This window comes from Pinus tabuliformis, chromosome 5_1 (genome assembly GCF_031772625.1).
Source record: "Pinus tabuliformis cultivar Carrire ecotype Pingquan chromosome 5_1, CPIR1, whole genome shotgun sequence".
NCBI lineage: Eukaryota > Viridiplantae > Streptophyta > Pinopsida > Pinales > Pinaceae > Pinus > Pinus tabuliformis.
Window position 1 is genome coordinate 685595098 of NC_142305.1, and position 14471 is coordinate 685609568.

The window sequence follows — 14471 nt, forward strand, 5'->3', positions numbered from 1 at the left end:
TAGAACCTCTAACTTGACCTCTTACAATAAAAAATATAGTGTCTCCATTATTCTAGAAATTGTTGGAAGTGTACAAACCTCTATGATGGTCCATGCATTAATGATAATGTAATAAAGGCTTTATGGAATATATCACCAAGTCCCAAGATTCCACTATACATGAGAAGGGTGAGAGTATGACCCTATATGGCTAGATAAAATCAAGCAACAATAATAAAATGTATGCCTAGGATGGCCCACTCACTATCACACTGTTTGATTCAACTTGAAGATCTGTGACCAGTGACCACATAACCATATGTTGGTTGATCCAATTTCCATGCTGGCGACTTCAAGTCCAATGTAGATTGGCTCAATTTTGATTAGGTAGCAAGGCATTGTGAAGGCAATTCTATATGAGCATCTGACAATCCCATCTCAAAATTCCAACAGTTGACAAACATTCCACATCATTTTCCAGCTAGCGAGCAATCCATAAAAATGCATATATATTTTTAAATGTGCTATTGTATTCATAATGTAGTCTCCTTTTAATGAGATACTGTTGGCATAAGTGAAAGCGGCTCCATATGATGCAATGGCTGATTTATCTAAGGAAGATGACAATCCACAACTCATCCAAATAAAAATTTGCCGCATTTGTATAAAGTGACCCCAATAATTGTTTGCATGTTGGCTCTGTTCCAACACAGGTGGCTAAAAAATATGTTTGAGTGATATTCCTTCCCTTTAGACCTCGAATGTGGAGTGAGCATGTGAAAAATGATTGACCTTCTAAAACTACTCACCTTGACTCAACTAAAGACATGCTATAAGGGGAACTGGGCTTTTAATACCCGGGAGTACCCAAAATATCCAACTTCTCTACTAGCATATGCCTAGGCTGAAGAATGGAATTTTCTTAACCTATTTCATTATGTCCTAGTGCCATGGCCAATAAGTTGGTTCTCTCAATATAGAGAACTTGGCTCTACCTGCATAGGCCTCATCTTCAACTTGGACAGTGAGATTAGCATTTGTGATTGCAATGTGGGGCCCAGTGAGATCAACCCCCCACAGTGTTGCAAAGCAACTTTCAGTAGCCACCTGCTAATCCCATGGCTGCTCATACGGCTGCTTATGATAAATGAATAACAACTTAATAATTTGTAATGTTCCAAATGGAAATTAACAATGATAAACAAAGCAAACTAAGCACATCTAACTCAAAAGATTACACATGCAATCATGTAACCAAAAATGCTCCAGAAACACGCCAAATTGGGCCAACTTTATTATCAAATGATAGGAGTACATGTGAAAAATCAGTTAACCGATTCCTACTGCAGCAAACTGATTGTATTTCGCCTACTTGTTAAATTAATTGAACAAGTTACTTGCAATTTTCTACGGCAGATACTGAAATACATACACTGTAGCCTATACCAAAGTAAAACTGCGGAAACTAAATACAACACAGGAGAGAAATAAACATCACACACATCTACACAGTTATTTTTGGACAAAAGTCCTCGGAAAAACCCAGTGTGGAAAAAACCAGTGCAACAATTGAGGGTTTTATTATTATGCAGTAGTAATTATGAGTACAATTCGTTGGATGCCCAACTGGCTATTCGATACAAAGAGAAATTGGACAAAACGAAATAGTGAGATGATCTCACCCTGTCAATGGAAGATCCGACTCTGATCTATTGGAAATGAGCCTTTGCGTCCCTTCTGTGTCAGTCTCTGCCAACCCCACATAGTCTTTGCGTCACCTTTGCTAGGGACTACGCTGCTCTTCCTTCTGACCCTTTGTTGGCTGGAAACTTCAACTCTCAGCCTCCCGGTCTCACACCTCGGCTCCTGGCTTCTGAAACTCAATTTCCTCAGCAAGAATTCGATCTCCCTTCAGGCTCTGCATTGCCACTGTGTCAGCTTTGTGTGGCCCAGCATCAGCCTCCCTGGACGTCATTCTGCCCTCTCTACCTTGTACTCTCCGCCCTAGGAAAACTCCTTATCGGATACTATCTCTACCCCTCACTGCAAAAGATCACTTTGAATTTCTCTCCTGGCAACTGCTATGCTTAAGAAATTCGATTTTCTGATCTCGACTCGTGTTTTCCAAATGCCCCTCAAGCCTCCTCTTATAATCTTTTTGTTGAGAGCCAACGACCCAGATTAGATCCTAATTAATGGCTTGATCCTCATTAGATCATTTTGGCTTGATCCTCGTCTTCTTCTAGAAGTTTCACCCACAGTTAGATTAATATCCTTTAATTATTTTAATTTCCTAAGTTTAGACTTAGGAACCCAGAACCCATTAAAAATAATTAATTATTTTAATGAAACTCTCTCCGGGTGGAATTTTCCAAAACAATTTTTGGGTATTGTGAAATACATGTGTCCAAACCTCCTTGCAAATTTTGAGGCTAGGAGCACATCTGATGCTACCAGAGATCAACAGTACAATGTGTGATGGAAGCAATGCACCTAGGCTTGCTCAAGGCAAGCTACAAGCCTTCAGGTGTCCAACAATGTCTGCCTTACTGCTGTAGGACAACTCCTTTGCAAGAATCTGCGCTGGCCCTAGTGATAATGCACTGCTAGCTGGAAAAACTGAAGATTTGCCCCACTTCCAGTGCTCAGAAAATTATGCAAAATTAGCCCTGGTCTCCTCTCACCAAATCCACAAAAAACCTAGGAAGGGATTTGGCTAATTCTGACCTCCTAGAATTACCCTATTTTAGCACTACACCCTCTTGAACAAACACTGCGTACCCAAATGATGAAATCTACTGAAATCCTCCTTATTCCTCCTCAATCTGCTAATGAAGGGCTTTGGGAAATTTCCCCTGCAGTAGGAGAGGCGTTCTATCACAAATTCCGACACTCAAGAGCTGAGCCTGAAACCCCATGAATCTATCCAGCGTCCCTCCTGCGTAGTCCCTTGAAAGAGAAATTCGTTCTGCCCCAAAGCAACAATCTCCGACCGCCAAATTCTCCATAAGGCTTAGTCTTCCCTTGGAGCAGCTATAATAAATTTCTCCCGACGAAACACCCCTGGAAGTCAACTCAAATGAGTGATACGATTTCTCTACTGCGTCCTCCCTGGAGTACGAATTGGATGAAGGAAACTTGCTGAATTGGGCTCCAACTCCATAAATCTCCTTACCTAAGTAGAAATAGATTACCTCCTTAGGGTGGCACTCGAAGTGCACTGAAATAAGGGTGAATTCTCTTCTTGGAATGTTCTGTGCTAAGTAGCACTTGTGACCTAGCTAAGCAGCTTGAGCAACAAAGAAAATGGATAAGTAACAAAAGATCCCCAATAGCTTCTATGCTCCTCCTATTTATAATTTTTCCTTGCCTCCTCATGTGGGTCCCTCCATCCAATATTTTGATTTCCTTCCTTGGAAATTCGACTTTTCTCTCCAAGGGGTGCGTATTTCATGTGGGTGTGACCACCAAATTCCACTAGCAAAAGTATTTCAACCCCCTTCTCCTAAGCCTTATCTCCAAAAATTCGTGGGTCCCCACAATAGCCAAAAATGCAAAATTGTGAAATTAACTTTAGCAAAATTGTTCTAGGAAGGAACATTATAGTCCACCCCTCCCAAATGTTGCTTGTCCCCGTGCTGGATGTTGAAGTATGTGCTCACCCTCTTAGGTGGCATCCTCATTCGGTAATTCCTCCAACGTATGAAGTATTCTCTGATAGTCCTGCTCCTCAACTTCCTCTCTCTGGTCTCCAAAATGGTCTCTGGCTCTAACACTAGATGTCCCTCATCGTCAAGCACAGGTAACTCTGTAGCCGCTGTCACCTGTTGTCCCAACACCTTTTTGAGGCATGAGACGTGGAAAACATTATGGATCTTGCTCCTGGGTGGAAGCTCCAACTCATAAGCCACTTCTCCAACTCTCCTAGTCACCTTGTACGACCCATAAAAATGGAGCTGTAGATTTTCGACCCCCTTTTGCTTTAGAGTGGACTGTTTGTATGGCTATAATCGTAGAAAGACCAAGTCCCCCTCCTCAAAATGCCTTTCGATCCTGTGCCTTTTTGCATACAATTTCTGTTGATTCTGTGTTGTCAACATGTTGCCCTTGAGAGCTTTGAGGATATCTTGGTTCTCTTGAATCCAATCTTTGGCCTTTGGGGCGTCGCTGTCTCCAAAAACAATGTCAACAAAAGATAAAGCATCATACCCATATAAAGCACAGAGAGGTGACATACTGATGGACATGTGATGGGTGGTGTTGTAGCAATACTCTCCCAAATGCAACCACCGGATCCATGCTCACTGTTGCCTTGTCACATAGTTCTGTAGGCATCCCTCCAACCATTTGTTAACTCTCTTGGTTTGCTCGTCTGTCTGTGGGTGGTAAATAGTACTAGGGGTGAGCTCAGTGCCCACTAATCGGAAAAGATCTTGCTAGAATGCTCCCATGAAACTACTGTCCTTGTCACTAATGATGGTCTTGGGAAGGCCATGCAAACAGAAGACCTTTCTGAAAAACAGCGCCGCTACTTGCAAAGTAGAGTCCCAGGCTAGAATAGCAAAGAAGTGTGCATACTTGGTCAACCGATCCACCACCACATATATACATAGTCTCTGCTCTGCACCATGGGAAGCCCTGTGATAAAATCCATAGAGATGCTTTCCCATTGCCCCTCAGGAATGGGAAGTAGCTGTAATAACCTGCCTAGATGGGTCAACTCTCCCTTGTTCCTCTGACAAGTTTTGCACTCACATCCCCCTTGAGGCCCTTCCACGTGAAGCGTTCTCTGACTATCCTCTATGTTTTCAAGAACCCATGTTGTCTTGACAATGGGGAGTCATGGGCTGCGTGGAGAATCTTCTCCCTCAACTTTGAACCCAACACCAAGAATATGCATTCCTTGTAGTAGATGACATTAGCCATCACATTGTAACGCTCATCATCATCTGTGCCCACCAAAATCTCGCACACTCGTCGATCTTTGGAATACTCTACCAACAACTATGCCTTCCAATCATGGCAGATGCTCAGAGTGAAAGTGTCACGGGCCAACTGGATAATGCATCCACTACTACATTGTTCCTTCCCTTGACATACTCTATATGAAAATCATAGGCCTGGATTCTACTGATCCACTTTTGCTGCCTGTCATTGAGGCCTTTCTGCCCCCAGAAAAATGGTGAAGACTGTTGTGGTTAGTCTTCACTCTAAACCTGTTGCCCACCAAGTATTGCCGGAATTTGGCCAATGCATGCATAATGGCCAACATCTCCTTGTCGTAAATGGAATACGACCTCTCATGCGGAAGGAGTTTCTGACTCTCAAAAGCGATGGGGTGGCCATCTTGTGACAAAACTGCGCCAACGCCTTCACCTAATGCATCGCACTCCAAGGTGAATGGCTGAGTGAAATCGGGGAGTGCTAATACTGGACAATTGCTCATCACCTCCTTGAGGTGCTCAAACGCTACCTGTGCCCTATCTATCCATGCGAAGGCCCCTTTCTTGGTCAAATCAATGAGGGGAGCTGCTAATTGTGAGAAGCCCTTCATGAACTTCCTGTATTAGGTGCATATGCCCACAAAGCCTCTCAACTCGGTCACATTCTGGGGTACTGGCCAATCCCTGATGGCTCTAATCTTCTCCTCATGCACCCTTATGCCATCCTCTCCAATAATATGCCCCAAATAGAGCATCTCTGTCAACCCAAACTCGCACTTGAATAGCTTGGCGTAGAACTGCTACTCTAGAATGCGCAAAACCACCTCCAACTGCTATAGATGGTCCTCCCAGGTTCTACAGTAGATCCAGATGTCATCAAAGAATACTAACACAAATCTTCGCAACTGCCTACGTAACACACAGTTCATGCAGGACTAGAAAGTGGCAGGTGCGTTGGTCAGCCCGAAGGGCATAACCAGGAGCTCAAAATGCCCAAAGTGACCTCTGAAAGCTATCTTGGGGATGTCCTGATTCCTCACTCTGATCTGGTGGTACCCTGAACACAAGTCTATATTAGAGAAGTATTTGGCTCCTCTAGGCTCATCCATCAATGCGTGGAATGGGGTAACAGTTCTTTAGGGTCTTCTTGTTGAGTGCTCGGTAATCTATGCACATGCGTAACATCCCATCCTTCTTCTTTACCGGAATAATTGATGAAGCGAAATGGCTAGAGCTGGGTCTAATGTGTCCAAGTGCCAACAACTCTTGAATTGCTCACTCAATATCGTCCCTTTAGGCCTTGGGATATTTGTATGGTGCGGTGATAACTGCTTGCACCCCTGGCTCTAGCTCAATCGTGTGCTCAAACCCCCTGTCAGGTGGTTGTCCTAGAGGTATGTTTCCAAACACTACTAGGTACTTGTCCAAAATGGCCTGTATGTTGGGGTGTGGTGGCTTGGGCTGACTCATAACCTCTAAAATCCTCAGCTCCATTTCCCGCTCAATGTCCCCATGTCTCAAGTCATTATCCATCCTGTGCGCTGAAAATCTCTATGGAGGATATGAATGCATGCCCCGAATAACAACTAACTTGCCATCCAACCCCATAAACTCCATCTCCAACTTCCTCCAATCCATAGTGACCTATCCAAGAGAATAGAGCCATTGGACACCCATCACCACATTGGTGTCTGGTACCTCAACCACAAATAAGTGATCGATCACTGAGTAGTTCCCCATGGTCACGGTCAAAAGAGGGCACATATCTGGTACACTGCATGGTCTTGTCACCTGGTACAAGAATGGAGAAGCCCTCAAAGGACTCTGTGAATGCCCTTCCTCTCTACCAGTTGGGCATCTATGAAGTTGTGGGTTTACGCACTGTCTACCAATACTGAAACACTCTCCCCCTGAATTGTACCTCTAATCCTCAATGTCAAGTATCTCGGAACTCCCCTCAACGAGGCTAATACACCCCTTGTAGGTACAAATGGTGCTCCCCCAAGCAGAGGAGGTGGTGGTGGAGGCCCCCCTGCTACATGTGGCTCACTGTCATCCCCATCTACGTTTGGTCCCCCATCATCCTCCGATTCACTGTTAGAAAAGACCTCAATATAGTGAGGCTTGCTAGTGGTGCACCTATGGCTTGATGCCCAAAGGCTCCTGATAGGTAAACAATAGCTTCCTCCTTCGGAGGTCTCTCCTAGTCTTCTCAACCAATTGTTCACGCCCCTGGACTACTCGCTATAGTGGGGGCCTCGTGTCACGCCCCCTCTGTGGATAGGGAGCTCGTGGTGGTATGGGTGCTCGAGTCTTTGGGATTGCCCCCTACAAATCTCTGGCACAAGTAACAACCTCCTGCAAAGTAGTGGGTCAATGGGATCTCACCAACCCATGCAATGGCTCAAGCAATCCCTCTACAAATGTGTACACCCTCCTGACATCAGATAAATCTGGCACCATGATTGAGACCCTCAAAAACTCTGATATATACTGCTCTGGATGGTCGGTCTGTCTAAGCTGGGTAACCTCTCTGAAATGGGCCTTCGGGTCCTTCATATCAAAACGCTCCACCACTTTCCATATGAAATCCTCATAAGAGGTCACACTGACATGCCCTAACGTGGTCAAGCCATGAAACCACCAGTTGTGTGCCTCTCCCTCCAAGTGCAAGGTAGCCATTTTGATGGTTTCCACCTTCATCATCCGGTTAAGCTGGAAATAGGTGTCCAACTTCTCCACCGAAGCTCGAGTTGTGCACTTGGAAGGTCCATAAAACGTGGGAAAATACTCCCTCCCAATGGCACGCTGCAACTTTGAACTCTGCGTGCTAGACCCACCAATGCTCGTGCCTCTCTCGTTTTGCTTGAGCTGGGAGAAATCTCTGAAGGATAATGGTGCTTTGAAATCCTCCCCCATGGATTGCCACTCTCAGAAATAGTCTCCCATGGGCATCTGATCCTCTTGCCCCATTTACTCACTTCGACATGTTGGCAAGAACGTAGGTAATGTGGTCCTGGTTGGCCCGCTATAGGCCTGAGGATGAGTGATGGGTGAATAGTGGTCATATTGTTGAGATGCACCTGAAGTCTCCCCAAACAAAAAGTCTCAATGTAGGCTCTTGTCTCGATTCTGCTGCTTGAGTTCATCCATCATCTCCTTTTGCCCTTTGACCAAATCATTTAGAGCCTTTAAGAGGCTATCAAATGCTGTTTCCTCTTTACTCCTTGGCTCCCCCATATTTGCCACCACCATTGCCTGCATTGATGCCTTTTTATCCGGTGTAATCTCCAACTCTCTTTCCTTGCTCCGATACCTTTGCCTTCGGTAAGTAATGTTCTGCCTATCCTCTTCGTTCATAGGAAACATCCTGACAGTTGAGCCAAGATCTAACCTCTAATACCACTGTAAAGTTCCAAATGGAAATTAACAGTGATAAACGAAGCAAACTAAGCAAATCTAAGACAAAAAATTACACATGCAATCATGCAACCAGAAATGCTCCAGAAACACGCCAAAATGGGCCAATTTTATAAACAAATGATAGGAGTACAATGTGTGATGGAAGGAATGCACCTGGGCTTGCTCAAGGCAAGCTACAAGCCTCAAGTGTCCAACAATGTCTGCCCAACTACTGTAGAACTCCTCTGCAAGAATCTGTGCTGGCCCTAGTGAGACTGCACTGCTGGCTAGAAACAATGAAGATTTGCCCCAATTCCGGTGCTCAGAAATTCTGCAAAATTAGCCCGTCTTCCCTCACCAAACCCACAAAAACACAGGAAGTGATTTGGCTAATTCCGACCTCCCTAAATTGCCCTATTTTAGCACTATGCCCTCTTGAACAAAGACTGCATCCCCCAGTGATGAAATCTGCTGAAATCCTCTTTATTCCTCGTCAATCTGCTAATGAAGGGATTTGGGAAATTTCCCCTATAGTAGGAGAGGCACTCAATAGCTGAGCCCGACACCCCACGAATCTATCCAACGTCCCTCCTCCGCAGTGCTTGGAAAGGGAAATTCTTTCTGCCCCAAAGCAGCAATCTCCGGCCCCCAAATTTTCCACAAGGGCTTAGTCTTCCCTTCGACCAGCTATACGAAATTTCTCCCGACGAAACACCCCTGGAAGCCAGCTGAAATGAGTGATATGATTTCTCTACTGCATCCTTCCTAGAGTCCAAATTGACTGAAGGAAACCTGCTGAATTGGGCTCCAACTCCACAAATCTCCTTACCCAAGTAGCAATAGATTACCTCCCTAGGGTGGCACTCGAAATCCACTGAAAGAAGGGTGAGCTCTCCCCTTGGAAAGCTCTGTGGTAAGCAGCACTTGTGACCCAGCTAAGCAGCTTGAGCAACAAAGAAAATGGATGATTGACAAAAGAGCCCCAATAGCTTCTATGCCCCTATTTATAATTTTTCCTTGCCTCCTCATGTGGGTCCCCCCATCTAATATTTCTACCTCCTCCTTTGGCAATTCGACTTTTCTCTCCAAGGGATGCATATTCCATGTGGGTGTGGCCCCACATTTCGACCCCCTTCTCCTAAGTCTCATCTCCAAAAATTCGTGGGTAGCCACAATAGCCAAAAATGCAAATTTTTGAAATTGACTTCTAGGAAGGAACAATACATAATTCCTCTCAACATAGTAATAATATAGATTAGGAAAGGAAAAAATTATTAGGAAATATCCCAAATTGGCTGCTGATTTTCTGAGTTTTAATAAACCTTTTCAGTGGGGGATTTTGCCAAACATATTGCAGAGGTGTGGCTGTAGATGTAATTTTCATGTATGTAATTCAAATAATGTGCACAGTAGTTATTTCACACCATGACAGCAGTCTTCCACAAATATGACTGATTTATAATGCACTCAGAAATATATATACTGTTATTTCAATGCTGATACAAAGAGTAATTGGCAATAAACTAAGCATGAACAGCCTTGGAATAAATCAGCCATAGACATTTATTGAGAGCAATAATAGGGTTTATATAACCTGGAGTATTCCCTTCAGCAGGATGACTTTGAAGATGAGTCCACTTTAGATTGAGAGCAACTATAAAGATGTATCATGCCAGGAATATGTTTCAGCTGATAAAGAGGGACAGATTTCGATATTCTGAAGATTACACTTTGATGTTCTGTTAAAATTTCTGACACGAAATTCTACTGCAGTAACTGATTTATTTCTCTTACTTATTTCTCACAATAAGTTGTTTACATAAGCCTTCAGCAAACTGAAACATTAAAATACATTCTGCTGCAGTTATCACATAATAACATAGAGAAAAATAACAGTGATATACAAGTACAATAATCAATCAGATCAACACAGGTATTTTTGGACAATTGTCCCCGGAAAAGCCCAATGCGAGAAAACCGGTGCAACAGAGGAGGGTTTATTTATTATTCTCCAGCAACAATCGCTTTACAGGGAATAATTTTGCAGTACATAGAGAAACCTTCAAGAAAACACTTGAGATAATTATCCTCCTCAGCTAGGAGAAATTCTGACCCCACAGAGACCCTTTATCCTTAATGCGTCACCCTTGCATCATCTGCGTGAGGACTGCATCATCCCTGCGCCATCTGCGTGAGGACTGCATGAGATCTCGTCCTTGCCTGCCCTGTCTCTCAGAGCTCTCCATCTGCGCTGTCTCTCGGAGGCACTGCGTCACCTCCTCCTCAGTCTGTGACTGATGTTGAAACCCTCCTCTTCCTTCACCCTGCAACTCTCCCTCTGAAATCGAACTCCTTTTCCTTGAGAATCGATTTCCCTCATGTTACTGAGTATTTGCCCGGTGTGTCTCCAAATGACTCTCAAGTCTTCTCTTATACTTTTCCTGTTGATGAATCAATGACCGATATTAAGTCTCTAATCAACGACTAAGATTAAAACAGACTTGATCTTCGTCTCTTAGAAGCTTCTCACCCATATCTTTATTAATACCCATTAATATTTTTATTTTTTTTAAAGTTTAGACTTAGGAACCCATTAAAAATATTAATTATTTTAATAATTCCTCATCCCGGTGGAATTTCTCCAAACAATTGCCGGTTCTTGGAGATCTCATGTGTTCTAGCCCTTTGCAAAATTTCAGAGCTAGAGCACATCCGATGCTACCCAAAATCAACACTCCCTCTTAGCGAGGAATGTGCTTTAGCAATACTTCCCAATAGAAGCATCACACTAATCCACGACATCGGTCCTCCGTGCTGTTGATGCTCAACCTACTGCCTCTCACCTACTGCGCTGCTACAACCTGCACTGCTGCCCATGACACTGCAACTGTTACTGCTACATCTGTGTTGCATCTCCCTCTGAATGTGTTGCATCACGCTGTCCATAGCATTGCCACTGCTAACTGTGAAAATTTCTCACCCGAAATTTTACTGCAATAATTGTTTTATTTCACCTCTGTGTGAGGACTGCATCATCCCTGTGCCATCTGCGTGAGGACTGCGTGAGATCTCGTCCTTGCCTGCCTTGTCTCTCAGAGCTCTCCCTCTGTGCTGTCTCTCGGAGGCACTGCATCAACTCCTCCTCAGTCTCTGACTGATGCTGAAACCCTCCTCTTCCTTCACCCTGCAAGTCTCCCTCTGAAATCGAACTCCTCCTTGAGAATCGATTTCCCGCAGGTTACTGAGTATTTGCCCGGTGTGTCTCCAAATGACTCTCAAGTCTTTTCTTATACTTTTCCTATTGATGAATCAACGACGGATATTAAGTCTCTAATCAATGACTAAGATTAAAACAGACTTGATCCTCGTCTCTTAGAAGCTTCTCACCCATATCTTTATTAATACCCATTAATATTTTTATTTTTTCTAAGTTTAGACTTAGGAACCCATTAAAAATATTAATTATTTTAATAACTCCTCATCCTGGTGGAATTTTTCCAAATGATTTCTGGGTCTTGGAGATCTCATGTGTTCTAGCCCCTTTGCAAAATTTCAGAGCTAGAGCACATCCGATGCTACCCAAAATCAACACTCCCTTTAGCAATGCTTCCCAATAGAAGCATCACACTAATCCACGACATCGGTCCTCCGTGCTATTGATGCTCGACCTACTGCCTCTCACCTACTACGTTGCTGCAACTTGTATTGCTGCCCATGATACTGCCACTATTACTGCTACATCTGTATTGCATCTCCCTTTGAATGTGCTGCATCACGCTGCCCATAGCACTGCCACTGCTAAATGTGAAAATTTCTCACCTGAAATTCTACTGCAATAACTGATTTATTTCACCTACTTATTTTTCACAATAAGCTATTTACGAAATCCCTTCAGCAAACATTAAAATAAATTTTACTGCAATTATCACATAATTACATAGAGAAAATAACAATGATATACAAGCACAAGAACCAATCACATCAACACAGTGGTTTTTGGACAATTGTCCACAGAAAAACGCGATGTGGGAAAACTAGTGCGGCAGATGAGGGTTTTATTAATCTTCAACAACAATCACTTTACAAGGAATGATTTTACAGAGAAACTAAGAGAAAACACTTGAGGCAAGTTTCATCCCTCTCCTGGAAACTTTTTGACACCCGGGAGACCCTTCTCCCACTTCTGCGTCACTTTGCGTGGTTCTGCGTCCCTCTGAATCAACCCGCGTGAGGACTATCTCCTGGACTGCGTCTTCCTTCTGCGCTGTCTCTCAATACCCTGCAACACCTCCTCCTCAGTCACTGACTGCTGCTGATGCCCTCCTCTTCCTTCGCCCTGCAACTGCCCCTCTGAAATCGATTTCCTTCTCTTTGAGAATCGATTTTCCTTGGGATACTAAGTATTTGCCGGTGTGTCTCCAAATAATCTGCAAATCTTCTCTTATACTTTTCCTGTTGATGAATCAACGACCGAGATTAAGTCTCTAATCAATGACTAAGATTAAAACAGACTTGATCCTTGTCTCGTAGAAGCTTCTCACCCATATCTTTATTAATACCCATTAATATTTTTGTTTTCCTAAGTTTATTTAGGAACCCATTAAAAATATTAATTATTTTAGTAACTCCTCATCTGGGTGGACATTCTCCAAACGGTTTCTGGGTCTTGGAGATCTCATGTATTCTAGCCCCTCCAGAAAATTTTGGAGCTAGAGCACATCTGATGCTATCCAAAATCAACACTCCCAGTTAGCGAGGAATGTGCTCTAGCAGTGCTTTTGTTAAAATTGGCAACTAGGGCCAAACTCCATGTGGGTCATCTTATTTATGGCAGCTGATATTTTTCTTGGACTCCTCTCATCAAGAGGTGTAGGATTGATCTAGAGATCATCTGATTCCGATAAGTATTCATGGAGTTATGAACTTATTTGTGTTATAAGACAATTCGTCAAGGTCGACCAACAACCAAATAACCCCCACATGTGCTCAACCTTTTAGTATAAAAGGAGATGACTTGAGAGTCATTTTATACACACTTCACTCTTGATTTCTCTCCACTTGTTTTGGGTTTTAGTGGAAGAGAAATGTAGGAGGAGGAAGCCCTAGATGATGTCTTGAGGAAGCCCTAGACGCTATACTAAAGAAGCCCTAGATGCAGTCCTAAGGAAGCCCTAGATGCAGTCCTAAGGAAGCCCTAGATGTAGTCGTAAGGAAGCCCTAGCCGCAGTCGTAAGGAAGCCCTAGTTCCAGTCCTAGAATACCCTAGACGCAGTCATCTAAATGAGGTTTGTTCACACTAGGGTAGGCCGCATTTCATAAGGGAAATTTTGGGCCAAATTTGAGGATGGTTAGGGATTGTTGTGTGCCCTAACTAGTCCCAGAAATTACAGCAGTAATGAATTGACAAACAACATCGTTTGTATGGTGTGTTGTTAGCAAAGGAAGATGGGACAACAAGGTCACATGGTGCAACAAAGGAAGATGGGACAACAAGGTCACATGGTACTGCAAACACAAATGGGACAACAAGCAATCATAGGAGCAACAATCACTAATAGTGGGACAATAGTGCTAGGAATGTGACAGCAAAGTGACCCATGAAGTTTGAATGCATTTTAGTGCAGCAAGATGCATGGGCAGCATAATAGCAATGATGGCATGGTACAACAATGTTACAATGATAGCATGATAGCAACAATGTTACAATGATGGCATGATACAACAATGTAACAATTGGGTCAGCCGCAAAGGCATGCTAACAATGAAACAACAGTATGGTAAGCAAGGTGCAGTAAGCACATGGAGGCAAGCATGGTGCAACAAGCACATGGGACAGTATGGCAAACATGGCGCAAGCAATGGCACATGATGCAGTACAACGATGGCTACAGTGATGATTGATGAAGCATGATGAGAGGCAACATAGTGATGATGGGTGCAACATGGTGCAACATAGTGAGGTGCAACATGATGATGAGGAGCAACACAATGATAGGTGTAGCATGGTGATGGAGTAACTTGGGAGAATCAGTTGAAGTCGCATGTGTTCAATTGAGTTCAACTACCTCATGTATCATTTACTTAGAGATGATCTATGCTTTTATTTAAATAAATCAAAGTGTTGACTTCTGTTGTAAATGTACTATC

General features: G+C 43.4%; 1 protein-coding gene across 1 annotated transcript in view; it reads left to right on the forward strand.

The window, feature by feature from the left end:
• Window positions 1-14471, forward strand: part of LOC149166804 (putative serine/threonine-protein kinase SIS8) — a 260799-nt gene that overhangs the window by 141615 nt on the left and 104713 nt on the right. The gene's annotated exons all lie outside the window — the stretch shown is intronic.